This window comes from Podarcis gaigeae (assembly GCF_964106915.1).
Source record: "Podarcis gaigeae genome assembly, chromosome: 1".
NCBI lineage: Eukaryota > Metazoa > Chordata > Lepidosauria > Squamata > Lacertidae > Podarcis > Podarcis gaigeae.
The window spans coordinates 92,559,957-92,576,008 of record NC_139678.1 but is presented as its reverse complement, the minus strand read 5'-3'; the positions used below and the strand labels follow the sequence as shown (position 1 = coordinate 92,576,008).

The 16,052-nt window shown below is 44.6% G+C and overlaps 1 protein-coding gene across 13 annotated transcripts in view; it reads left to right on the top strand.

The window, feature by feature from the left end:
• The first annotated feature begins 4,546 nt into the window (after window positions 1-4,546).
• The window catches only part of MYLK (myosin light chain kinase), a 179,858-nt gene continuing 168,352 nt past the window's right edge, over window positions 4,547-16,052 (top strand). For 2 of the 13 annotated variants that reach the window (XM_083725410.1, XM_083725408.1), the window contains exon 1: window positions 4,588-5,056. The gene's annotated coding sequence lies outside the window, so the exon portion shown is untranslated. Of the gene's footprint in view, window positions 9,286-9,345; window positions 9,697-16,052 lie in introns of all 13 variants that reach the window. The other 11 variants (XM_083725423.1, XM_083725419.1, XM_083725417.1 and 8 more) reach the window with 9 other exon arrangements.

The window sequence follows — 16,052 nt, the reverse complement described above, 5'->3', positions numbered from 1 at the left end:
CTGGAGAAGAGTGACTAGTGGAGTGCCACAGGGTTCTGTCTTATTCAACATCTTTATCAACGACTTGGATGATAGACTCAAGGGCATCCTGATCAAATTTGCAGATGACACCAAACTGGGAGGGGTGGCTAACACCCCAGAGGACAGGATCACACTTCAAAACGACCTTGACAGATTAGAGAACTGGGCCAAAACAAACAAGATGAATTTTAACAGGGAGAAATGTAAAGTATTGCACTTGGGCAAAAAAAATGAGAGGCACAAATACAAGATGGGTGACACCTGGCTTGAGAGCAGTACACGTGAAAAGGATCTAGGAGTCTTGGTTGACCACAAACTTGACATGAGCCAACAGTGTGACGCGGCAGCTAAAAAAGCCAATGCAATTCTGGGCTGCATCAATAGGAGTATAGCATCTAGATCAGGGGTCTGCAACCTTTAAGACAAAAAGAGCCACTTGGACCCATTTCCGAAGAAGAAAAAAAACTGGGAGCCGCAAAACCATTGCGACATTTAAAACAAATATATCTCCAGAGCCGCGATCTGACAGCGGGTGGGAAGGTGACGTCGGGACAGTGCGTGACTAACGCACGCACCGCCCCCATGCGACATCACAGCCAGTACAGCGCCCGTCACAGTGGGGAGTGTCAGGGCGCACAATGCGCCTCCTCCCCTCGCTAGTATCCGCCCCGGAGCCGTGGCAAAGGTGTAAAAGAGCCACATGCGGCTCCGGAGCCGCGGGTTGCAGACCCCTGATCTAGATCAAGGGAAGTAATAGTGCCACTGTATTCTGCTCTGGTCAGACCTCACCTGGAGTACTGTGTCCAGTTCTGGGCACCACAGTTCAAGAAGGACACTGACAAACTGGAACATGTCCAGAGGAGGGCAACCAAAATGGTCAAAGGCCTGGAAACAATGCCTTATGAGGAGCGGCTAAGGGAGCTGGGCATGTTTAGCCTGGAGAAGAGGAGATTAAGGGGTGATATGATAGCCATGTTCAAATATATAAAAGAATGTCACATAGAGGAGGGAGAAAGGTTGTTTTCTGCTGCTCCAGAGAAGCGGACACAGAGCAATGGATCCAAACTACAAGAAAGAAGATTCCACCTAAACATTAGGAAGAACTTCTTGACAGTAAGAGCTGTTCGACAGTGGAATTTGCTGCCAAGGAGTGTGGTGGAGTCTCCTTCTTTGGAGGTCTTTAAGCAGAGGCTTGACAACCATATGTCAGGAGTGCTCTGGTGGTGTTTCCTGCTTGGCAGGGGGTTGGACTTGATGGCCCTTGTGGTCTCTTCCAACTCTATGATTCTATGAGGTGGCCAGAGTATTGGAGCCTCAGCTTCAGGACCTGTCCTTCCAGTGAGCACTCAGGGCTGATTTCCTTCAGAATGGAGAGGTTTGATCTTCTTGCAGTCGGTGGGACTCTCAAGAGTCTCCTCCAGCACCATAATTCAAAAGCATCAATTCTTCGGCGATCATCCTTCTTTACGGTCCAGCTCTCACATCCATACATCACTACTGGGAAAACCATAGCTTTAACTATACAGACCTTTGTTGAGGATCACTGCCTTGTCATGGTGAAGGGGCTTGAATAACTAAGAGACGCTATGAGCTATGCCGTGCAGGGCCACCCAAGATGGACAGGTCACAGGTGAGAGTTTTGACTAAACGTGATCCACCTGGACCAGGAACCAGCAAGCCACTCTAGTCTCCCTGCCAAGAAAACTCCATGGAATCGCCTTCTACGATTCCAACCCAATTCCTCTTTATCTTTCAGGTTCAGAGTTGCTCTTCCGTTCTGCTGTTCAGCTTCAGAACCTGCATAGGTGGGTATGAAATTCTTAACACAAGAGCCTGCTGGATCAGGCCAGTGACCCATCTAGTACAGCATCCTGTTCTCAGAGTGGCCGCCCTGATGCCTGTGGGAAAATCTGCAAGCAGGACCTGAGCAGTTTCCAGCAATTCTGAAGCATTACTGCCTTTGACAATGGAGGCAGAGCACAGCCATTGTGGTTTGTAGCCTTTGGTAGCCTTACACTCCATGAATATGATCCTCTTTTAAAGCCATTGAAGCTGGTGAACATCACTGTCTCCTGTGGAAGCGATTTACCATCTGCTTATCAATTGCACAGCATACTTCTCCCTAACCTTGGGAGGCAATTGGGCAGCTGCCAAAGGTTTCCTTGTGGCTGGGTGTGGAATCCGAATGCAGGAAGGTGGGATCACCTCACCAGATAAAATCCCAGCAATCAAATTATTTGGATCATTTATGGAGAAAATATACTGGTTTCAGTTTATTGCCTCATCTGCCCCCGCGTTCAAATTCCCTGACAAAAGTGGGTGGAAGGAAGGAATAAAGCACTGGTACATTTAGCAGAAAGCTTGGTTTAACGTGTGTGAGGGACGTGACAATTCAGATTCAGTTCATTTTCAGTACCGTATGGTACCTAGTGATAAAAGTAGCATGTTTGTCCATCAAAACCCCTTTACCCACAAAACCATATGGAACAAATATGGCTGGGTCTAGAGCCTTTCTTCCAAAGTTGCCCTTGACTCACATGTGAATGATGTCATGAGTTAAAAGAGCGAAGGACAAATATTCAACGCCTGGCCTTATGTACACAAACAAAAGTTATAGCATGAGTGGACTATTTCTAGAGGCTTATCTCCTGTTTGTAGTGTTTACACATCTAACTGCTTTTACAACATGCTCAAGCAAACTTTGCAGTAATGCAAATAAGGAGGTGGGGATTCTTTCCTTTCCTTTCACCTATAGTGATCAGCCAAATGCCCAATACAAATGATAAATGATGAGGCATGTAGGAGCTGTAGGTAAGGTAATCTCTCAGTGTCTGGTAATCATCATGGTGTAGTGGTCAGTGCTGGACTTGGACGAGGGAGACTCATGTTTACAAACCCATTCATCTATGAAACTGACCAGTCATGTATCTCAACCTAACCTATGCCAGAGGACTGATATGGGGAGGAAAACACTGGGGTGGTGAAGAACCTTGTATTGACTGAGCCCTTGGGACAGGAATGTGGAACCTCAGGGCCAGGGGCCAAATGTGGCCCTCCAAGCCTCTCTCTCTGGCCCTTGGGACTCTCGCCAGCTACACCCCTCAAGGGCCCTGCTTTGCACTCTCCTTGAGGGCCAATGTGTCCTTGAACTTCTTGCCTGCCTGGATGGACAACAGAGAGGAATATGTGAGTGTATGTAGAAACCAGCCTACAGTGAAAACAAGATTTTTCCCTAAGCTTACTTTTTTCTTCTATTATTCTCTTATGATTTGGATTAAGTCCAAGCAACTGCAATCCTTGCAGGCAATTAAATTATATTATTTTTATGAGTAAACGTCTTAGGATAAGAGGAAAGCAGCTATATCTCCCCTTGAGAGAGGGGGTGGAGGGACTTCCTAATGTAGAACTTTATTATCTTGCCCATCAAATAAGGCATATTGTTCCTTTTACTGTATTTTAGAAGAAGATACTAAACACTGAGTTCAAATAGAAAGGGAAGTAGCAGATGGTCTCCCAGTATCGGTGTTCCTTTTTTTTGAAACAAGGATTTAGAACCAGTCTAAAGGTGGATAATAGATTTACTCCAACTATGTTTAACTGCCGGAAGGCAAAAGCAGAAGTGTTGGAACCAGCTTAGTCACCTTTTATTTCCCTGGTTTTCCACCCACTTTTTATAATAGGAATTGTAGGTATGATGGGGATGGGGGATGGAGGGACAGGGAACTACATTGTGCGTATCAGTTCTATGATAATGGTGTTCCGCTTAATCTATTGGAAGCTTTTAAGCAGAAGTTGGATGGCCATCTGCCATGCATGATCTAGTTGTGATTCTACATTGGAGGGGGTTGGACTAAGTGACCCCCGTGATCCCTTCCAACTCTACAGTTCTACGATTCTATGAACTGGTTGATGCTTTGCCAGATCTGATTATTTTTAGTAAGAGAGGAGCATTTTGCCAAATTCCTGGGGGTGGATGAGTTATCCTACATTTTCCTTGGGGTGGGCTCACCCCTCCCCCGGCAAAGGCAATAGTATAGCTCCTTCTTACTTAACCTAAGGGTGATTTATCTTTTTGTTTCCTACTGCTGCAAGTGGCGGAAGGGGCAACTTGTATTGGTAGCCTAGCCACCATTTTACAGTGTCCAAATTGCCTTACCACTGTTGTTCTCTAGTTGTTGTTGTTTTTTAAAGAAAATGGTGGTTACCACTCATAAATAACAAATAAACAAAAATGGAGTGGAGAAAATTCAGAGAAAATTCATCAAAGTGGCCTTTTTCTAAGGTAGTGAGAAAAAGAAAAAATCCAGGAAACTTTATCAGGCAAAAAGGAGAGAAATCTTGGCTCAGCTATAGTTAGAAAAGATGCACTCATTATTATTTTTGTAATGACTCCTTTCTTGTATTGACAATAGTCATCTACTCAAATAATGCAAAGGCTGCTTCTTCGGTCTTTTTATTTTTTGAGGGGATTCCACCTGTGACAACGACAACGGAGTCCGGTGCGCACGCCCCTCGGGTTTCTTTCAGGTCTGAGGCGACGCTGCCTGCGCTATGGATCACTAGTTGTTAGCGGTGTGATCTTCTGTGTTTCTCTCACGCCGCGCCGGTCTGCTCTCCACTCTGCACCTCCAGCCTTTCCTATCGCATCGCATCCCCGCCGCGTCTCCCCCTCCCACTGGCTGCAGGTCACCAACGCTTGTTGTCAAAACTGCGAGCAGTCATTGCAGAAGGGCTGCTGGCTGCTGCCGCCTCTAATTACCTCCTCCGCCCCCCACCCCGCTTTCAGCCACATACACACGCACAAAAACCGATGTCCCGCCTGCTCCCAACTCCTGCAAACATTTCCTAATAAGGCTCCCCGGGCATTAAACAGCCCACGTTTTCGAAAGGGGCAGCCTTGGGGAGTTAAAAGGGAGCCGTCTGGACTGTGTCGCTAAGAAACTGAGCAAGCGGGGACGGAGCGAGAGCGCGGGGGACTGAGATCCGGCGGGAGTTTCTAACTTGACTGGCGGCGGCAGTAACCAAAGCGATCGCGGTGAGTCTCCCTCCCTTTTCTACATTGCCTCCGATGATGCGGGTCTCTTTCCCCCGATTCTGGACACCTTAGGCTAAATGCAGGCGAAGAGAGACTTAACAATAATAAAGGCTAGAGAGCGGTAGTGAATATGATGCGCCTCTTTCCACGTTGAAACGTGGGCTTTGGTTTTTAGCCATCCTCCCTCAGTGCGTTTGCTTAGTAACTGAGGCTGCAGTCCTTCCTAACCAATCCTTTGTAATCCTAAAGCTGTAGATCTGCCGTGGGAGCAAATCCCGTTTACCACAGGGGGAGTTTCCTCCAGCCGCACCACAGTGTTGCAATCCTACTAAAGCCTTAGCCCTGCTTGGCTTACTGGGATTTACTTCCGAGGAGACGTGCTTTTGACTCGCGCTTGCGCGTTTAGTTTAACTGATCTCCCCCACCTTTGTGGACCTTTCAAAGGGGTGGGGGGGCTGGCTGGCAGAGAGTGTCCCGCGGTTGCAGCAACAGCAGCAGCAGCTCCCCATTCACAAAGATGTTTTCTCTCGCACCTAATTGAAAAATGCCAGCAGCCGTCTGGTGGTGGAGAATGAATGCAAAGGGGGCGGGGAGAGAGAGAGAGGCGGCTTGGGCTGGTGCAGCTATAGCTCTGGCCGGGCGTGCAAAGCACAAAGCCTCTTGGCGTTTGCTTTGGTTTGTCGCTGGCTTGGTGTTGGAAGTGACTGTGTGTGAAACGTGCAGGTTGCATTGGAGCAGTGACTTCCTCTTAATTAATAATGGCGCGAGGGGGATTGCTAGAGCGTCTCTGTGGAGGGAGCGTTTGAAGGGAATCGCTGAGGTGACCAGGAGGGAATCTTGGTTGGCGCGCAGCTTGGGAAGAAACTTCTCCGGTTTGTTACTTGAAGCCTCTGGCTTTTATTTATTTATTTCCATAATCTGTGCAGCGAAGGTCACCATTATTCATCGCCCTCTGCCTGAAATGTACAACTTCTGCTGCTGTTCCCCTTTTCAACTTTCTGAAAGTATCGCCCTGTAGGAGCCTCGATGTGTGGGAACTATCTGAACTGACTCATTCAATTGTTACTTCTGTCTCAAGTGAAATACTAAGCCAGAAGTCTGTTTGAAAACAACTCCTCACATGACCTGAAGGGCCACATTCTCCCACCCAACACATGCCCAGAACCAGGCACCACCCTTCCTCCCCCCTCTGTAAAAATCCCATCAATTGTTCTGAATCATTTTGATGAACACCAGTTCCCCCAGCTTCTTTTTCCTGGTGTCTATGATCAACAGCAGCTGTTTTGCTTCCTGAATATCCCACTATAATAGGTTTTAAGGAGGATTCACTATCTGGGACTAATGTCTGATATATTTCAGTCACAGATTTACATAGCAAAGAATATTGGCTTTTGTGCACTCTTGACTTGAACACATAAGGAATTATTCTGGGCAATTCTGGGCGTACTTACTGGGGATAAGTCCCATTGAGCCCTGAATTGATGGTTTTATGGGATTTACCTAGGAAAAGACATGCATAGAATTATACTTGCAAGTGCAATAGCCTGCTGTTTGTGGCTTTGTAATATTGTATTGTATGGAGTGTTGTTAGGTGTTGTGTAGGCTGCATTGGAACCAGCAGAAGTCCTGATAAGGCTTCATTTTTGACACACATGAAGCTTTCTTTGGTGACAATATTCACTTGTACAGAATACCAACCTCTTTTTTTTGCTGCCCATGACCTCCATTTTATGCTGACACCCATGACACTCAATATATGAGTACTTTCACCTTGTTGGTTTTTTAAATAAAAAAACTAGGTGCAAGTACTTGTGTGTGTGTGTGTATATAAATAAAAAAACAAACACTGCACAAACCTGCTTTACATAGCAAGGAATAAAAGGAACTAAGAACCAATGTCCTCTCAATCCAATAACCTTGACTGAGCGATATGGAAGAGATGGGGAGCAAAAATAGCACCTTCAGCTGAGGTCTGTTGAGATACAACATGTTTCCAGGGGGCAGGAGCTATGTGTACTTGTGCATGTAATGATAGTGGAATGCTACGGCCCTTTCAAATAGTATACTTTTTAGACATGCAAGTGGTGCCTACTAAGCAATGACTCCTGAAGCAAAACATAATCTGCGAGCCAGAAGTACATAGTAATCACTCTTGGGTGCACTGGCTGGGAAAAGTGCTGCATTACTTTCAGCAATTGCTGCTAGCTGTACTTGCCATTAATTGCAGTATATGTTATGTTTCTTCAAATGAGCATGTGCCTGAAGTTGGTGGTAGGTATGGAGAAAAAGTTATTGGGTAATAGTCCACTTACATGCATTTTAAGGGGACTGCAGGGTCTCTGTGTAGGGTCTGTGTGTATCTCCCCACCTTTGCCTCACCATTTTCATTTCTTGCAAGTTACTAGTGAATAATTTGCAGTAGGACTACTGTAGCCCTGGGACGTGGGTGGCGATGTGGGTTAAACCACAGAGCCTAGGATTTGCTGATCAGAAGGTCGGTGGTTCGAATCCTTGTGACGGGATGAGCTCCCGTTGCTCGATCCCTGCTCCTGCCAACCTAGCAGTTCGAAAGCACGTGAAAGTGCAAATAGATAAATAGGTACCGCTCTGGCGGGAAGGTAAACGACGTTTCCGTGCGCTGCTCAGGTTCACCAGAAGCGGCTTAGTCATGCTGGCCACATGACCCAGAAGCTGTACACCGGGCCCCTTGGCCAATAAAGCAAGATGAGCGCCGCAACCCCAGAGTCGGTCACGACTGGACCTAATGGTCAGGGGTCCCTTTCCCTTTCCCTTTACCTTACTGTAGCCCTACCATTAAGTAGAGTAAGACTGCCTCCTCCAGCAGTGTACGCAGCACCCCCTGCCACCAGTTCCCCCTGAGATAATTTACAAAGCACTCTCTAAGTTTCTCTGTTGTGTGTGGGAGGACTTTGTCCTTCTGCTGGTGTAAGACTCAGCTGCCAGTCTGGCTGGATTCTGTATGTGGAATGGCTTAAGTGCTGTCTTGTCTTTTGCTTCAGGCATGATTATGTCTTCTGTCTATTTCAAGGCATAGAGGGTCAGGCTGGATGGTGCTAGGGGAGGTCTGCTGAACCCTATCAGAATCCTCCGGGCACAGGAATAGTTTTCTGCTTGTTCAATTGTTATCGTGCATGGAATTATTTCTGTGGGTGCAAAAGTGAAAATTTTATGTTGCAATATGTTCACGCTACTTGTTCATGGATGATGCCATGAGATGGATTTTAAATGGATCCTGCTCATATAATCATCCTGGCCGGAGGGAAGAGGAAGGGGAAGGGGAAGGAATATAATAGATAATACAGTGTAACAGTATTTTGTCAGGTGTATGCATCCATGATGAACCCATATTCTACAGGTGCAAAATAGAATTGGCACTTTGGTCTTTTAAAAAAGTGATTTTCACTATCTGTATAACACTAAACACTGCCACTGCCTGTTGGAGGAATTCAGCATTGTGCTAAGGGGATCATTTCACCAGCGCAAGCTTTCTGGCTTGCAAGATGGAATGATTCCCCTTTCCTCCTCTAGTGTGCTGTTCCAGGGGTTCTCCCAACCCCCTGTGCCAATTTTGGGGGTGGGGAGGAGAGAGGGGAAAGCCCCACTACACAAGTGGAAGTCATTGTGCAGGGCTTCCACTGATGGGACTCATTAGTTGAATCCCATCCAATATCTCTTACCTCCTCACCCAAGTAGGCCCTACCATTAGGCAGAGTGAAGCAATTGCCCTAGGTAGCAGATGCTGTGGGGCAGCAGTAACACCCTATCTAGCTGCTGCTCCGGGGTTCCAGACCATTCCCAGTTGTTTAAGATCAGACCCAAGTGTGCCACACAGGCTTCCATGTACCCCTTAAAATAGCCTCCTGCTCTCAGGTGCACTGGAGGTCACTGCCCTGTTGCTAGTGTTGAAGTCCAGTCAGCTTCTGCACATGGAAGGAAAGGCACTCGACTTTGCCCTTTGGCTCAGGCAGCAAAACGGCTTGGGTCAGTGCTGGTTCTCATCTTTCTTTCTCATTGTACTCGGTATATGGCTGTTGAGAAACCTGTGAACACCCAGATGTGTAGCAGTTCACTTAAACTGACTGAAACAAGCGCTGATCCTCGATTCCTCACTCGCTAGGATGATGCACAAGAAGCTATGCTGTAGAGTACCTGATATTGACTCTTTGGGTAGACTCGCAGCCTTTCTCAACCTTGGGTCCCCAAATGTTGTTGAACTACAACTCCCATCATCCCTAGCTAGCAAGGCCAGAGCTCAGGGATGATGGGAGTTGTAGTCCAACAACATCTGGGGACCCAAGGTTGAGAAACACTGGAGAGCCTTTAAGAATTTTACTCAGGTTCTCTTTATTTCTTCTGCCACAGGACGACTCTTCTTTGGTTGATCTTCCTGATTGATGGTTTCATTGCACAGTCATACCTCGGGTTGAATATGCTTCAGGTTGAGCGCTTTCGCGTTGTGCTCCGCGGTGACCTGAAAGTAACGGAGCACGTTACTTCCGGGTTTCGCCGCTTGCGTGTGCACAGACAGTCAAAATGATGTCATGCGCATGCGCGGAAGCGGCAAATCACGACCTGCGCACGCGCAGATGTGCAGTCGCAGATCCCGTTCGCATCCTGAGGTACCACTGTATAGTTCCAGAGATACTAAACATAAATATTTTAAACAAGGTTGCTTCTGTGCAATTTACAGCAGTTCGATCTACCAAATTCAGTAGATAAAACAACAGAGTCTTAACAGATTTAGCTTGCTCTTTGATGACCTGCTTTTTGAACATAAATTCAGATCAATTTGCAGGGTTGTTATACTACAGTCACAGTTTATTGAGCCTTTATTCTGATTTTTGTGTGTGGCTTTTTCATCTTATCATCAATTGTTATCTGACACTTTCCCATCACTTTCCTTACTGCAAAAAGTTCATTGAGGTGGGTGGAGGGTGGGGAGAGAGAAGGCGGCAAGAGTGCCAAATCTGCTTAAATTGTGGGATCTGGATTTGTTGGTATGTGACTGAACAACCATAAAATAGTAAGAGTCGGAATGCAGCCTTAATGCAGCACAAGCATTTGGAGACAGGAATCCAGTTCTGCATATAAGGCACCTCATTGCATGAGATAAGCATTAGCACATGCTAATGTCACCAGATCAAGCTGCTGTTAAAGGGCCAGGAACAAGTTGGTGGCTATAACTGGCTAGGAGGCACAATGGCTATATTCTGCACTGAATAACTGAACAGGGTTTCTGTGTATTATCACCAAAACAGTGCTTTTTCTATATGAATCTGGGGTTGATCTTGCCAATTCACCACCCCTGGATGGTTGTTTCTCTCTGTTGAATTGCTGCCAGTTCCTGGACATTGGGGGTACCATGGCAGTGTTTGGGGAGTGAAGGTGAGAAATTTAGGGTTCTATAATCCACAATATTTATTTATTTAAGAAAAGCATACACTGTCTAGGGCAGTGTGCATGAAAATAAAAACACCCAACAGAAAGTGAAAATCATGATAAAAAAAACTATAGCAGCAGCTACATGCAGTTTCTACCTACCCAATACTGAAAATAGAAGAATGTGGGTTGCCAGGCAAGTCTCCTTGGTAAGGGAATTTCACAAACAGGGCACCACTGCTAAAAAGGCATTTTCTAGGGTTTGCTGCTTGCCCTCTCCTCAGGTGATAGGGGATCTAAAGGAAAGCCTCTGCTGAAGGAAATCTCAGTACATGAGCATTGAGAGTAGCCATTATACAAGAAGAAGAAAACCATAGAACGTCAATTTCAACATGAGAACTGGGTAGGGTGTTTTATATGGAGTAGAGTTCCTTTAAAAAATTGTGAATAAAAATAATAAGTAACTTTTTGTTTTTGTTTTCTAACCACTATTGTACAATACGCTGTAGCTAGCAAGCCATGGTCACTGGCCAGTGTTGATTTGCTGACATTCCAGTCCTATTATTCTGTAACTGCTTTGCAAGCCCCTTTCGTTTCTAGCCAGATCCAACTTTTTCAGTTTGGTTGGTGAGATGGGTAAAGGGATGTTGATGAGAAAGTTGCTGTGAAAACAGATGCTATTCTGATGCCCTATTCAAACATGTACTTACCTTGGTTGGATTTTAAAAAATAATTAAATCAAGTACATCTGCTGGCACTAGATTACTAGGAAGCGAAACTGATGTACATTCCATGATGAAATGTTTACTGTGAAACAAGCATCCTGCAAATCGTGGGGAAAAGAAACAAATAGTCCTAGATAAAAACAATTTAGACTATTTTAAAGTTATTAAAAGTTAATTTGCATCTTTCAGTTCAATAGTTCTCCCTTATATAACAAGTAGGAGTGGGGGGAAATGGATTCAGAGCAAGTATACATTGAGTTTCCAAAACTTAAAACATTGTGAATAATTATTTTGAAGTGATTTATGCCATATCAAAATTTACATGTAAAAGTCCATAGAAGTTTTTCCTGTCTCTTGTTATAGCAGAGCTAAAGAAAACTTGGAAGTTTTGATTTTGATGAATTCCAGTGGCGTCCACTGGATGCAAATTTCTTCCCAAAAAAACTTTAGTAAGGAAAATATTCTTGTCTGCTCGTGAATTCATGCAGATTTTGGCTGCTTAGTAAAAAATCCATTCTATCATGCAGTGTATAGAAATTAAGATCTGATTTTTTTCCAATCCAGATGTTCAGCCTTGTGAACTGATTTAGCTGACAGAAGCACACAGGCCCTTTGCAATACATTTTAATTATTGTTTTATCTTTTTGAAATGTTATTGTCACCCATCAGCTATTTTAAAGTCTTAATTTAGAATTACTTTTGCATTTTATTTATTCAAAACTAATTGTCATTAGCGAAAGAATTCAGTCATGCAAAAGAATTCAGTCAGAACATGTCATGCAAATCCAATTTTGCCAGCTTTATCTTGCTTTGTCAAACACATATTGATTTCAGTGTAAGCCCCATGGTTTCAGATGAATCTACTTAGTTCCAACTAAATATGTTTAGTATTATATCTTGCACAAAGCTGTGCAGCCATTCTATTCTCCCCCCACTTGACAAATGTTTGTCACCTGAGGAGGAATCTTTTTTGATTTATGATTTAGGAAAATTCCATGAATCCCAAAGGGATGCGAACACTGCTATCTGCCTGATAAATGTTACCAATTTGCTGTTCTAGTTCCTTTACTCGTAAGAAATTACAACTCCTGTTATCATTGGGGTTTTTTTAAAATAAAAAAGCAAAGCAAAAAACTGTAGGGCTCAGTGCAGAGCTAATTGTGGCTGTGAGGCATGATGTGAAAACAGGTGTCCTTGAGGTCATAGATTCTTGTTTCTTGTGCTCATTGGGCCAGATGTTGCACTGATTCGTCACCCATAAAGCCACATATTTTAACTGTAGATGAATAGTAAATTGTTAACCAATAGTGCGGTAGGGGGATGCGGGTGGTGCTGTGGGTAAAACCTCAGTGCCTAGGACTTGCTGATCGCAAGGTCGGCGGTTCGAATCCCCGCAGCGGGGTGAGCTCCCGTCGTTCGGTCCCAGCTCCTGCCCACCTAGCAGTTCGAAAGCACCCCTAAGTGCAAGTAGATAAATAGGTACTGCTTTATAGCGGGAAGGTAAACAGCGTTTCCGTGTGCGGCGCTGGTGCTGGCTTGCCAGATGCCACTTAGTCACGCTGGGCACGTGTCTCCGGACAGCGCTGGCTCCCGGCCTCTTGAGCAAGATGAGTGCGCAACCCTAGAGTCGGACATGACTGGCCCGTATGGGCAGGGGTACCTAGTGCTGTAGGAGAGTTGAAATAAATTCACTTCTGGCAACTAATGTGCCCCTTTGGTTTCAGATAGTACAAGGGTAGACGAGTCTAAAAAGCCCGGAACACAAATTTTCACAGCTCATTCGAAGGGTTTTTGCTCAGAATCAAGTATACCCTTCCAGAGTTAATGCTAAATACGTTACTTCTGGTAAATGATCCACCATAGCTGCTAGAGGGCTGTGAAAATTTTTGTCCCGGGCTTTTTAGATTTTTCTACCCATGTACTATCAGAAACCAAAGGAGCATATTGGTTGACAGATGTGAAATATATGGGCATTATTTTCAGCTCACTTACCCCACAACAAGGGCCAAACTACAAAGTATGTTATTCACACTTTTTAAAAGCTTGAAGTGGCCATTTAAATTTTGTCAAAGAAGCAAACATGGGACCCTGATCCAGATCAGATCCCCTCTTTGGTTCCATCTGAGAATTGCTCCTTCCTGTATGCAATTTGATCCCAGCGTTGCGGTTTACGAGTAGGGAGGGACCAATTTTAATTGGAAAACATGGTGAGAGGGGCTCATATCTGGATCGGGATCCCATGATTACTTTTTCTTCAGAATAAATGTATTCATTTTCCTCCTGTCTGGACAAGGAGTTGCTAGCATTGAAAGCTGAGAGCTGTGGAGTGAAGATTGGGTATGAAGAGTTCCAAATTGTGCAAGAAGCCTATGTGCCAACAGGAGGCTGCGTCCTGTCCTTCAGACTTTACCCCCATGCATGGGCTGAGCAAGGGTTGGGCCAGTGAATGTGGTCCTGTTCTCCCAGTCCATGCACTTATTAATTGTGCGAACTGAATGCCTGAGTTAGGGCTTCTCTTGCAGTCTAATCCTATGCAGACTTAGTCAGGCGTAAGCCCATTGATTCCATTGAGTTCTACTAGAAGCTGAAAGCTGCTGTGTTTCTCAAGAGAAATGTGGGAGATGACAGGCAAAGGGAAATTTGTGTACATTCCCAAACACATCCTGCTTAGAGCAGTAGTGGACAGCTTGGTGAGGTACTGCAGCTCATCTGACTTCTGGTCAGTTTCATTGTGCTGCTCACTGGGAGGTAGGAAATATCAGTGAGTTCTCTACAAATGTACCACCGGAAGTGCTAGATGGGTTCCACTGGTGCATTTGCAGCAGGGCAGCTGACTGGAGGCCAGGGGCACCACTCCTCCATGCTGTGCGCTACTAGGCAGAACTTCAAAATGTCCCTCAACTCATTTGCTGTTTGCCGGTTCTTGCCAGTTACTGACAGTCTTAGATACAGTCATTAATTCTTGATCACAGCTCCATGATATCCATACTTAGTAGGGAGGGAGGAATCAAACTCTTTTCACAGCCTTCAAATCATGCCAGCGCTATGTACTTTACCAAAGTTTCTAGATGTTCTGCCATTTCCACAGGAGATTATTCATTCTGAGGTCACGCAGATCAGAACATCCTTCGAGAAATGGGATTTGTTGACCAGTTAAGGTTCAAGGTCTCCTACAAGCTCTTATCTTGTGTTTTTATCTGTGATTTCAAAACTATGGTGTGTTGGATCTCCTATTGGAATGTGTGAAGACATGAACAAACAAAGTGATTGCCCATCATCGTCAGTAAGGGGCGGGGGATAGAGATACATTTGTTTTGGAGGACGGCTTAACTCTGAGCTGTTGGCTTTGTAATGTCATGCACATGAATGCTTAGGAAGAAGTTTCTGTCTGTCCCCCACAGCTGTGGAAGCCTCTCAGACTTTGAGAAGCTTCTTTTTTTGGTACTGTCCATATTTATATAGCACACAAATATATATGCCACTGTGTAATACGGGATAACAGAGATTTGTACTGAAACCTTACCATGGAGAAAATAATATAACAAAGGATGTGCCATTTCATTCTTTCCTTCCACTACAAGAATTCATGTTGCCATGCACATTAATTGCTTCTATTTGAAGTGGTGAATTAAACCTACATGTTATAAGCCAAGTTGGGAGTCATATGTCTCATTTTAAATGAAAGCAGACTCAGGGACTGATCCTGATTACTCATTATTTTACCTAGGCCTTTCTTCCTCTCTTTTCCTCTCCTTGAGGATGCCTACAGCCTTAAAATACTGATGACAACTTGATTAATGTGCAGGAGTGCTTGTGCCACTGCCTGTACAGTGTTCCAGTGATATAATATCCAGGTCTTTTTGGCAGGCAGATTGGCTGTGTGGGATGTAGCTTTGGTGGGAGGGTGAAGGGTTAATAAAGTGGCTTTCTTTTAAGCTAGTCACAGCAAATCAATACCACTCGTTGCAGTTGCCATGCTAAAAACCAGTAGCTTTGCGGTAACTTCTGTGGAAGGCCAGTATGTATTGGAAGACTGTGCAGTGGCATGACTTTATATCACAAATGAAAGCTCTCTTAATCCTTAGAAAACCAAGATGTAATACCTCATCATCTTTCAGCAGGCCTAGTGGATATTTACCTTCTCACTGGCTTCTGTAGACCATGTGCTTGCGGAATGGAAATATGCCAGTTTTTCCAATTGTGTTTTTTTTAAAACCACAGATCAGAAATGATTATGGGGTTGTTGTTTTAAGTCTCAAGTTGCCAGATTTATGATGAAAATGGGAAAAAATCTCAGCTTTCACTTAAATGTATAGGAAAGATTTCTAGTTTTCTTTTTCCCCCTTTTGGATAAAAATGTAAGAAGCTCAAGTGCTTATGGGCTGAAGTAGGGGGACAGGCAGCTTTGCAGTGGGGAAGAACATTTAGCACATGATACAGGGATGTAGTGAACTTGCCTGTTGCGCAAAATTATTTAGCATCCACATGAATGTGATGGCAGCTACTAAGCCAGGCTTTACAGTGACCATGTTGCTCTTGGTCAAATTAACCAACTATTTTGAAATTATTATCTCTGGATGTGAAACACCTTTAGTCCACTCCTTAAAAAAAGAAGAGGAGATATGGGGAGCTTTGCAAGCATTTTTTGACTAAGAGTAAGCCCCATTAAATTCAGCTGGGCATACATAGAAGAGTGTACATCTGATTGTATCCTTGGTCTTAACGAAAGTAGGATTTCTATCTTTCCAATTACTTGTCCTATGGTTTCTAAGCCTTTAGCATGTTTTGCTTATTACTATTACGATTTCAGTGTCCTTGTCTCTGCAAATAAGAGGACCTGAAACTAGAGTTACCAGCTCCCCACCAGGGCA